A 10,457-nucleotide genomic window follows, 5' to 3' on the forward strand; every position below is an offset into this window, starting at 1 on the left:
TTGCCCATTTTTGAATTGTTTTGGGGGTTTTTTGGTTGTTATTTTTGGGTTGTCTTATCCTTGCTTTTTGAGACTTGGAGTCTGAAGTGTTTGTATCTCATTTGCATCCTGGTATGTTTTTAAATATGTGAGGTAAATTATTCCTTTCCATGCTTGGATGGCCCCATCATTTGTTTTACGAGACCATCCCTGGCCTGTGCCTCTGGTTGTCTGTCAGCAGCTGTTCATCCTTGCCTCTGGAGGTAACAGGCTCCCAACCATGTTTCCTGCAACAGCCATCCTCCACCCCCATCTCGTTTGTCCCTGTGCTGACCTGTGGGGTAGACAGCAATAATAGAGCCTGGGCCAACGCATTCCAGGAAGGAAATTGGAAACTAGGTGTCCAGGGTATCCATTACAGCCTCGCTTTGGCCTCCAGCCCTTCTTGTCCCAGCCCTGTCATCACCCTGACCACAATGCCGTAACAACTCTTAAGAGGACTGCGGTCTGGAACAGCAAAAAGGTAAGTGGGATTTGCAACACCACAGACAGGTTCATCCAGACACTCATGCAAGGCACAAATGAGTGCAGAACGGTGAGGGATCACACACACACAGGCACACACACGCATGCACACACACGCACGCACACACTCAACACACGCGCACACACACGCGCACACTCACATACACGCGCGCACACACGCGCACACATACACACGCGCACACATACACGCGCACACACACACACATACGCACACACACAGGTTGTATGGTTTCTAAGCGTGCTCAGCATGACTCCTCTGATCTTCTTTCACAGTGGAAATTCTCCTTCTCCTGTATAAAGCTAAACTCCCATCTGTGCTCCAGACGCAGTTTTCTTTCTGCTCTTCAGGCAGCTCTGTCTGTCACTGTGTCCTGTAACTCCTCTCATTCTCCTGTCTTCAGCCTCTCTCTCGCTCCCCTAGCGATGCTAGTCAGCAAATAACCATGCTCTGCTCTTTCCCACCTGCAAAGACATTGTAATCGCCCTCCCTCAACTCCCGTTTCTCGTTTCAGGTCCTGCCCTATCTTTTTACTCCCTCTTCGGGGCCAAACTTCTTAAGAGAAGAGTCTGTTGTCTGCTGACCTCACACTGAGTCCTCACCGCATTGTGATCTGACCTTGCCTCTCCGGCTAGCGATCTCGTCAAGGTAATCTACCTGTAGCTAACCCCACTGAGCAATCCGAGTCCTGCGCAAACTCTGTAGCGTTCAGATGTTAGTGGACCACTCACCCCTTCCCAGCACATGCCTAGTGCCACGTACGCCTCCTACTTTGCCTGCTTCTCTCCTATCCAGCCCTTAAATATTTTTGGTCCACAAGGCTCTCTGTTTTCCTCACCACCTGGGAAGTTCCAGCTGCCTCCGTAGATGGTATTGACACACACACGTTCATGATTCCTGACTTCATACCTTCACTTTAGATCTGTCTCCTGAGCTCCAGGCATGAACAGCTTGGATGCCCATCTATTAGACAACTCTACCTGGATAGTCTACAGACACCTGGAACTCAGCATGTCCCAAACTGAGCAGCTTTTCTTCCTCACCAAACCCACTCCTCCACCAGTGTTTCCAACCAAACAAGTGGGCAAGATTGCCTGAGCTCAAATCTTAGCTGTCCTCAACACACCTGTCTCAACCCTCATATGCAGTTAATCTCAAGTCTCATAGATTCTATAAAACATCTCCCTTGAAAAAGAATAACTTTTGAGCGGATGATACACCACATGGTACAAAATTCAAAGAGCACACAAGATACACAGAGAAAAAAGCATTCCTACCTCTGTTCCAGCCCCTCATGTACCCTCGCCAGGGACTCTCACAAACAAAAGTTTGTTATCTATTCTTCTAAAAATACTCTATGCATATCTGAGCATACCTATGTATATATTCCTCTAAAAACACATATAATATAGTACAATGTATTAGAAAAACACTTCTTGCTTCTTTTCATTTAATATGCTTTGAAGACTGTTTCATCTGTCTCTACCTCTCCAGACCCTATCGCTGTTCTTCCAGAACGAGCACCCATCATGTCCCACCTTAAGTCCAGGAGTGGGTTCCTCTCTGTGCTGTCTGCATGCAGTCTTGGTTTTCTCCAATCTATCAGTCACACTAGAGCCACATTGATCTTTGTAAGATGCAACTCCTGCCTCAACCTGTGATTGACTGGAAGCCCTTCCATGAGCTGACATCCGGCAACCTCTCCTGGCCTTCTGTTTCACCAAGATGAATTTTTCATTCCTCCTCCATTTTCCTTCCTTTTGGCCTTCACAGTTTCTGGACCTTTCTACCTCTCTGCACCATCCTCCCTTCCATCTTTGTAACTTCCATTGATCCTATTAGTCTCAGCTTAACAATCGTATATCGTGTTTGTGTGTGTTTTGGGGGGTGGGGGGCCCTGACCCATAGGCTAGGTTGGAGTCTGCCTCTTCTGTTTCCAGGCCACCCATAATTTCTTCTTCTTATACACCCTGCACTTTATTGTACTTACTTGTTTAAATGTCTGTTTTCCTTAACAGACTGTAAGCTCCACAAAGGAGAATGTGATGCCCATCTTATTCATCTTTGTGTTCCCAGTGCTTGGCGTGATTCCTGGTACAATGCAGTGGGTAATAAATATTCATTAACCGAATCTATGAATGATTGACCTGTTTTTATTCTAATTCTCCTACTGGACATAGTTCAGATTGTTTTCCATTTGTCAAAGGTGGTTAGAAAAAATTACCAGCCTTTGTGTAGGGTTGTAATAATTACAGACATAATAGGGGTGGAAACACATTGCAAAGGATAAAAAACAATGCAAACATCAGTAATCGTTGGGAAATTTTCTCAGCTTGTATATACTTCTGTGTGTGCAAGAGACAGAAAGAGAGACAGAGAAAAAGAGAAAGCGAGTAGGGGGAAAGGAGAGCTTGTGGAATATTATGAAGAAGGAAAAAAAGAGGGAAGGATCCCAGCAGCAGAGCTCACGAAACCGGCCGGCACGTGGTACCCGCTGAAAGATGCACTCAAGGCAACCTACAAGATTCTACATCTGCCCACAGGAGCCCAAGTGAGAAATGAAAGAAAGACACCCAGGCATCGCTGTGCGGCACGACAGATGCGGTAAGTGAACTGGGCGCTGAAGTGTTAAGCTGATAGATGTTTTTGTCCCAGTGACTACAGGGTGGCTGCCACGCTCATTGGATGGGGCTGCAGAGACTGGGACACGCAAACAGAGTAACAGAAATACTGCGGTTCCTGCGCCTGGAAGTCTTCAGGTACCCCCAACGCTTACCATTCTCCCCTGTCTCCCCCTTCCCTGGTTTCTTCAGAATAGAGAAGCAGAACATTCTGGTTCCCATGCACCTCACCAGCCAGAGGCAAGGAGCTGATGAGAGGTTGTGTTCTTACAGGTATCTCTGGACTTTAAAAATGGGTCACCTCCCAGCTACTTGCAAAGTGTTTGACGGACAAGGTTCTGAGTTCTGGTGACAGTGGTGGTACAGCCTCTGGAGAAGAGCTCTGCCTGCAGCCAAGGGAAGGAAGGGCAGGGCCAGTGTTGTCCCCCCCCCCCCCCCCCCCCACCCCCCCCCAACCCCCCTCCCCCGGTGCTGGCTGGAGAAAGGCCAGCTGAGGTCTGGGGCGCTGCAGCTGAGGGAGGGAGAGAGGCTAAGTGGAGGCCGGGAGCCTCTGTGGGCCCCGAGAGCACAGACGGGGCGGCACATGGGGGCTGGCAAGGCCCCTCCAGCAGCCGAGATCACTCGATGAAAACAGAGAAAGTGCCCTGACTTTGACGTAGGAGCCAGGATCACTGACTTCTCTGGGTTGGGCCCACCTGTTTCTTAAGGCTAATGAGGAAAAAATGAGAAATATGCCAGGAGAGAAACTACTCTGACACACAGAGTGGTGTCACACCGACAGGGAGGTTGGATCAAAGGGCCCCTCTCTCCGCCCTGGGAGGGCAGCCAGGCGGGAGCCACCTGGGTGGGACTGGACACACCTGTTTCCCATCGCCTGCATTGCTTCTTTGTCGGTCGTGGCATTGAGGAGGTGGCAGTTACGGCCACGGGGCCAGAGCGGGGACTGTGCCAGGCCAGGCTGCGACCAGGGGGTCCCCACTCACCTGTGCGGTAGCAGGCATCTGTGGGAGGGGTCCGCTGTGTGAGCACAGGTGCCAGTGGTTTGCTTTGCTTCCTCCGGCGGGTTGCTTGCCGGACTCCTTCCCGATAAAGCTGTGGGGTCGACTGAGGGGGGCTGGCATGAGTTTCCCGCGGACACCATCACTGCCACCCTCCCCGCTGCCACCACCTCCGAATTCATTGGCCAGGGGCTGCCTTGGGTGCTGGGCTAACGTGAGGGCCACTCCGCTGCCCTCTGCCAACTTCTTCATCCCCAGGAGCAGCTCCACTGGACAGCCAGGGCCCTTCGGGGGTGATGGGTACAGGTCAAAACCCAGCGTCCACTTCCTGCTCTGCGACGGGATTAGCTGATGACTTCTGACTTGTCTACCTGCTGTGATCGTGATCATCAAACGGCAGCACACACAGGAAAGCACGCGAGCTGCCAGCATTTCAGTGATGGAAAGACGTGTCATTGCAATACCTTTGCCTTCTCCTACTTTTCCTCTTTCAGGCCTTCGCCACTCATCTCTCTCCGGGCCAGGCCTTCAGATTCAGAGATAAGAAGGTAAGGGAGACAGACAGATAGATCAGACTCTGGCTCCATGAAGGTCACTGACCTCTGACCCAGGCCTTGGAGACTGTCTCCTGCCCCTGGGTCAGAGCATGTTACCCCACATGGCTGGCTAGTCTCTCCTCCCAGGGGTCCTCAGGCCCCAGCCCGCCCCAGCCTCACGGGTCTAGAGGAAACATCTGCCAATTCTTCCTCCTTTTTCCGGAAGCCTCCACTTCTCATCTCCTCTCTCCCTCTGCGAGTAACCTGGTAGGCAAGAAGGGGACGGCTCTCAGGCTCCATGGCTTCGGGCTTCCGTCAGTGATCACACCCCACCCCACCCCGGAGTCCCAGGCCAGCCAGGAGTGGGGGCTCAGGACCAGCAGCTGGGATGGAGAGAGTGACTGCAGGCACGGGGCCTCTGCTGCACGCAGGCCGCACCCTCCCTCCATCCCAACTGCTGGTCCCTGCCCCCCTTCCACAGGCCCATTCCCCTTTCAGGGGCAGAAGCCATTCTCTCTGTGTGTGGCTGGGGATTGAGGTACACCGCCCCCGTACACGTGATCCCCTGCCACCTTCCCTAGTTCCTCTGTCACCTCTGGGCCCCTCCCTTAGCCTTTGGGGCCTAGGAAAGGACAGGCACCCACCAAATATTGGGTTGGCCAAAGAGTTCGTTTGGGTGTCCTGTAAGGTGTTATGGAAGAACCCAAACGAACTTTTTGGCCAGACCAGTAGCTTGCAATTTCCTCGGTACAGATCACTCTCTATAAAACACAGTTCAACGTATGCTCTGTGCCAGGTTCTCAGACGGGGAGAGAGAAGAACACGGTGTGATTTGGCTTCTTCCTCTGAGGCTCTGCAAGTAAGAGGCGGAAGACAGCCAGGTCAAGGGACAGCGTTAATTTGGTGCAGCATAGAGGCTATTACTGTGCGTTTGCCACGGGCCAGGCGCCTGCCACACCTGCCTCATCTGAGTCCCGTAACAGGCCCGCACGTTAGCTACAGACAGTTACTAAAGCCCAGAGAGGGTGAGTTCCTTGCCGAAGGTCAGGTGTGTACGACTGCTCATTTCGTAGATGGGAAACTGAGGCTCAGAGCGGGGGACCTTAACTGTGCAAGATCGCTCAGCTAGTAATTAGCAGAGTTTGAATCCAGAGGTATCAGGTACCACGAGATTCAGGGCCCAGAGACAAGACGGCTCTGACATCTGAAAGTTACTTCCTGGATGTGTTCAATTTCAAACACTCCCGCCCAAGCAAAGATGGCAAAGCAAATGACTCTCAGTCATTCATAAGACGCTGTTCGGTATAGAGAATGTTTAATGTTCTTTATCTTCTTTAATCCTAACAAGAGCCCTACAGAATAAATCCTGCAGCAGGATTATTATCTGCGTTTTACAGGCAAGCAGGCTGATTCTCAGAGAGGTTCTGTGATTGAGGTCACAGAGCTCACCACGGCAGAGCAGGACACCAACCCATGGCTTCTGGGCTCCTGGAGAGACCTAGCCCCATGATGGTTCCCTCGCCCATCTGTGTGGACAGATGGAAAATCTAGACCTGGTGGGTAGAGGGCTACCCTCTGCACCAAGTCTGCAGCAAGAAGAACTGCAGGGACATCTTAGCTCGATATTACAGGCACTCAGGTACCTCTGACAGTAAACATTTTAGTCCATCCATCTGCCACCTTCGATGAGGGGCACAACCTTGGCCGCAGAATCACACACCGGCACCTCCAACGTACGCTCCAGCGGACAGCCGAGGGTTCTGAGGTTTCCTGCATTCTGGTCCAGGCACAAAGATTTTAGGCCTAGCCCCAACTGCATACCGGTTTCTGGACTTCCCTGTAGCTTGGGGACACATCAAAGTCAGCTCTTGGAGTTGGGAGTCAGCATGTCCTGGAGAAGGGGGAGGGGTCAGGGAAGGGAGCCAGTGGCCTGAGAACTGCCCCTAGGGCAGAGCCTGTGGATGCTGGACTGATCCCTCCTGGCCTCTGAGCCAATCTTATCAGGAGCTCACTGCATACCCCGCCAGGGCCCCCATGCAGGTCCCAGCGCACCTGTGCAGAAGCAGAGCCCGCGGCCACACCCCAGGTGCACGGGGGTCTTACACCCGGGAGGGCACTGGGTCCCGGAAGCCTAGGCAGTGGGGCAGGGGAGTGAGAGAAGCTGCAGAATGGCTAAGGTCGCTTTCTCTGTTTCCTTGTGCTTGCCGTTGCGGTGGCTGACCGGGGACCTGCCTACGTGGGGCCGGAACTGATCAGGAGCCAGCTATCTGGAGAACGTAGCGTTTGGCTTCTGTCCCTCCGTTGTTCCCAGCCCAGACGCCACCTCACGGCCCCCTGGTCTGGCCTCTCGCCCCTCGTCTCAGCCTCCCATCAACGCCGTCCCCCTCAGGTATCTGCCTTAGAATCTGCCCAGCCCCTCGAGCCCCAGCCTGGCACTGCCCCGCAGTCCAAGGGGAGACCCACCCCCTCTGCCGGCTGCCTCCCCATCGAGGGCTGAGGAGAAGGCAGAGAGCTCCCCTCAGGCCAGGTCTGCCTCTTGGGGGGGGGTCTTCAGGCAGTGGCCCCCAGCGCACCCCCCACCCCTGGGCCGCTCTGACCCCGCTCCCCGACGCTCAGACCCAGCGCGCCTGCCTGCTCCCACCGTCCCTCCCCACCTTCAGCTACTGCCACTGCTTGTATAACAGGTCTGGCACTTCGCTTGGTTTTTATGACAGACGTGGTGGAGTGTTTGGGTGAGCGCCTGGGCTAAATAAATAGAATCTGAGTATTCTTATCATCACCCCGTTTGCTGTTTCACTGAGATTGTTTGTGGGGGGAGAGAAAGAGACTAAAAAGTACAGGTGGGGACAGACTGGGGGGAGATTGCCAATAAAACCTGCCACTGCAGGGCTGCTAGAAAGGCTGTGGTTTGCACACCTGCTTTTGGAAAGGGGTTTTCCTTTGGGCTTGGGGTTTTTAGTTGTTGTTGTTTTGTCTTGTTTTTGAATTTTTGTTGGAGTAGAGCTGATTTACACTGTTGTGTTAGTTTCTGCTGTACAGCAAAGTGAGTCAGTTATACATATATCCACTCTTGTTTAGATTCTTTTCCCATATAGGTCATTACAGAGTGTTGAGTGGACTTCCCTGTGCTATACAGTAGGTCCTTATTAGTTATCTATTTCGTGTATAGTACTGTGTATATGTCAGTGCCAATCTCCCATGGGCTTGGATTTTTAATAGCAGTGATCCGATTCGAGATAATGGCTAGATCCTGTCTCTTGAACACCAAACCGTGGGTGTTTCCCTGAGGCTTAGTGGCCTCAAGACCCCCTCCCCACACGCCCCAAGCCCAGTGTCCAGGGACATTGCCCAGAGCGGAGTGGAGTCGAGGGGAGAGCCAGCCACACTTGCCTGGTCCTCAGCTCTGGCTGGCTGTCCGGAGCCCTGGGGGTCCCCATAGCGGGGGAGCTTCACCCTCTCCCCGCTCAGGACCTGCCACGTCTAAGGCTAGAGGATGATTAGAAGCCATGTGTGCCCGTGTTCTCCCTCCCTCCCCTCTCTCCTCTCTGCTGGGTGGAGCATCTGCCCTTGTGATTCAGAGTCAGACAGATCTCACCTGAGGGATAAGAGCCCTTTCTGATAAGGGGTCCCTTCGGACCTCCATCCTCTCTGCATGTGGAAGCTGAGGGGGGCCGCCTGGGGGAGCAGAGAGTGTTGAAAGGAACAGGAAATCTTAAAACTTAAGCGTCCTTATTTTTGCAGATCAGGACACTAAAAGGTGATGGGGCCGAGGTCCCACCGTGATTTCTGGCGAAGATGGAGCTGGAACGCAGCTGTTCTGATTACGCATCAGTTGCTCCCTCTATGCCTCTTCCAGAAGCCAGGCTCCCTTGGGCACATTTGGAAATTCCTTTGGGAGCTGTGCACGCTTCAGCAACTGCATTCCTGGTTGACTTCCGTGTCTGCAAGCAGAGTGCCTCTGATCAGGTAAGGTGGGTAAACGCCCATCGAGGGAGACGGCAGAGCAGAGGGGTCTGGCTGTGGAAGGGAGAGGCCTTGGGGTCTGACCAGGAAGAGAGGGAGGAAAAAGGCTCTAGGAAGCCTGGCCAGCAGGACCAGAGGCTCTGCCCTGGGAAGGCTCTGGACACCCTTCTGCGCCCTGCCGTGTCTCCAGAGGGGCTACGCTGGGACTACGAGTCCTGACCCCAGCCTGCAGAGACCTGGAGAGAGAGTTAGGGTCGGGTCAGAGCTCCGCGGGGCTCCCTCTAAAACGTCAAGCCTCTCACCAACCAGGGGAGCCAGTACCTGCTTCTCCCCAAACCAGCACCCACCCCCTTCCCTGTCACCTCCTGGATGGCTGATTTAGGAAACAAGATGTTCATAATCATTGAGGGGTGGGAGGAGGTTGGAAACCAAGTGAGAGCTCTCAAGGCTGATCAGTCTTTCTGCAGAGGTGGGGAGGGAGGGGGAGAACTGACCGGCGGTGGAGAGAAATAGACCGGGGGGAGCGGGGGATGCTCACATCGATATGGCCATCTGTGCCCTTTTGGCACCTTGTGCAACGGGGTAGAGGTCTAGGAGGGCCAATGCCTGTGAATTTTAAAATCTACAGACAATTACAAGGATGCTAGGAAACAGACACATGCAAACACAACCAACCCTTCTAAAACATTGCTGTGACATATTGATTCAGTTGACATAAAACATGCCCCGCGGAAACATGTGTCAGGTAACGTGCACGTACGTATCTGGGGAGGCAGGAGTAGCTGCAAGGCCTTCCCCAGCTCTCTTCAAGAAAGCGGAGAGTCAGCAGCTGCTACACAACGTCCCCCATGGTGCGAGCGGCTCAAGGATGAGGATGGAGAGGTTGTAAGAAAGGGGGGCAAAGGGATGGAGCTACAGTTAGCAATTGGAATGAAAAGAGGGGATCGGGGACGAAGGTCACGTAGCGGGGAAAAGTGCACGAGGCCTCTGCCACAATTCAGACCTCCGGACTGTGCAGGCCCAGGTGACTGTGTGTACACGTGCAACCCCACGTGACTCATGTTTCTTCAGAATCACAGGATGTTTGAGTTGAAAAGGACCTTGGAGGGTTTTTAGCACAAACTACCATCCAGGTGGCCAGAAATCCAGCTCTAGAGCCCGGCTTACCTGGCTCCCGGGAATTTAGACACGGAAGCAGAACACCATCCTGGCTGAGCCCCTGGGCGGAGCTTGTGACGTGCGTGTGTGACGTGCGTGTGTGCGTGCGTGTGTGTGTGTGTGTGTGTTCACCCGCCGACCTGTCATCTGCTGCCGTGCAGGCTTTCTGAGCTGGCACACAAGGGCTTGTGAACCCAGTGACTGGACCAAACTCCAGGCTGAGTGAGAGGTGGCTTTAACCTCATTGCCCCAGCCTGGCTCCATCCTTGCAGCCTCTTGGCCTGCCCAGACAGCGCTGCACTTGACAACCCAGCTAAGGAGAGACCCCGCAAGAGGACGCAGGGAGCAGGGATGGGGGGACACAGTAAGCCGGACAGGGAAACAAACACAGGGGTGGAGGTCAAGAGAAAGAAACCCAGGGTTCCACAGAGAGCACTCAGAGTCATGGCCACAGACACACACACCCCATAGCACACACACCCCACACTCCATCACAGACACCAAGGGAACAGATACAATTGCAGAGAGACAGAAGCAGTGAGAGGAAAAACAGAGGGAAACACAGAAAGACGTGGAACAAACCCAGAGGGACAAAACCAGAAAAAAATTATATGTAAACAATTTTGGGCCCTAAATCCGTTGTTCTCAAGGGAGAGTA

This window comes from Aethalodelphis obliquidens, unplaced genomic scaffold (assembly GCF_003676395.1).
Source record: "Aethalodelphis obliquidens isolate GAN/ISIS:26980383/991018 unplaced genomic scaffold, ASM367639v1 scaffold5, whole genome shotgun sequence".
In the NCBI taxonomy this organism is placed as follows: Eukaryota; Metazoa; Chordata; class Mammalia; order Artiodactyla; family Delphinidae; genus Aethalodelphis; species Aethalodelphis obliquidens.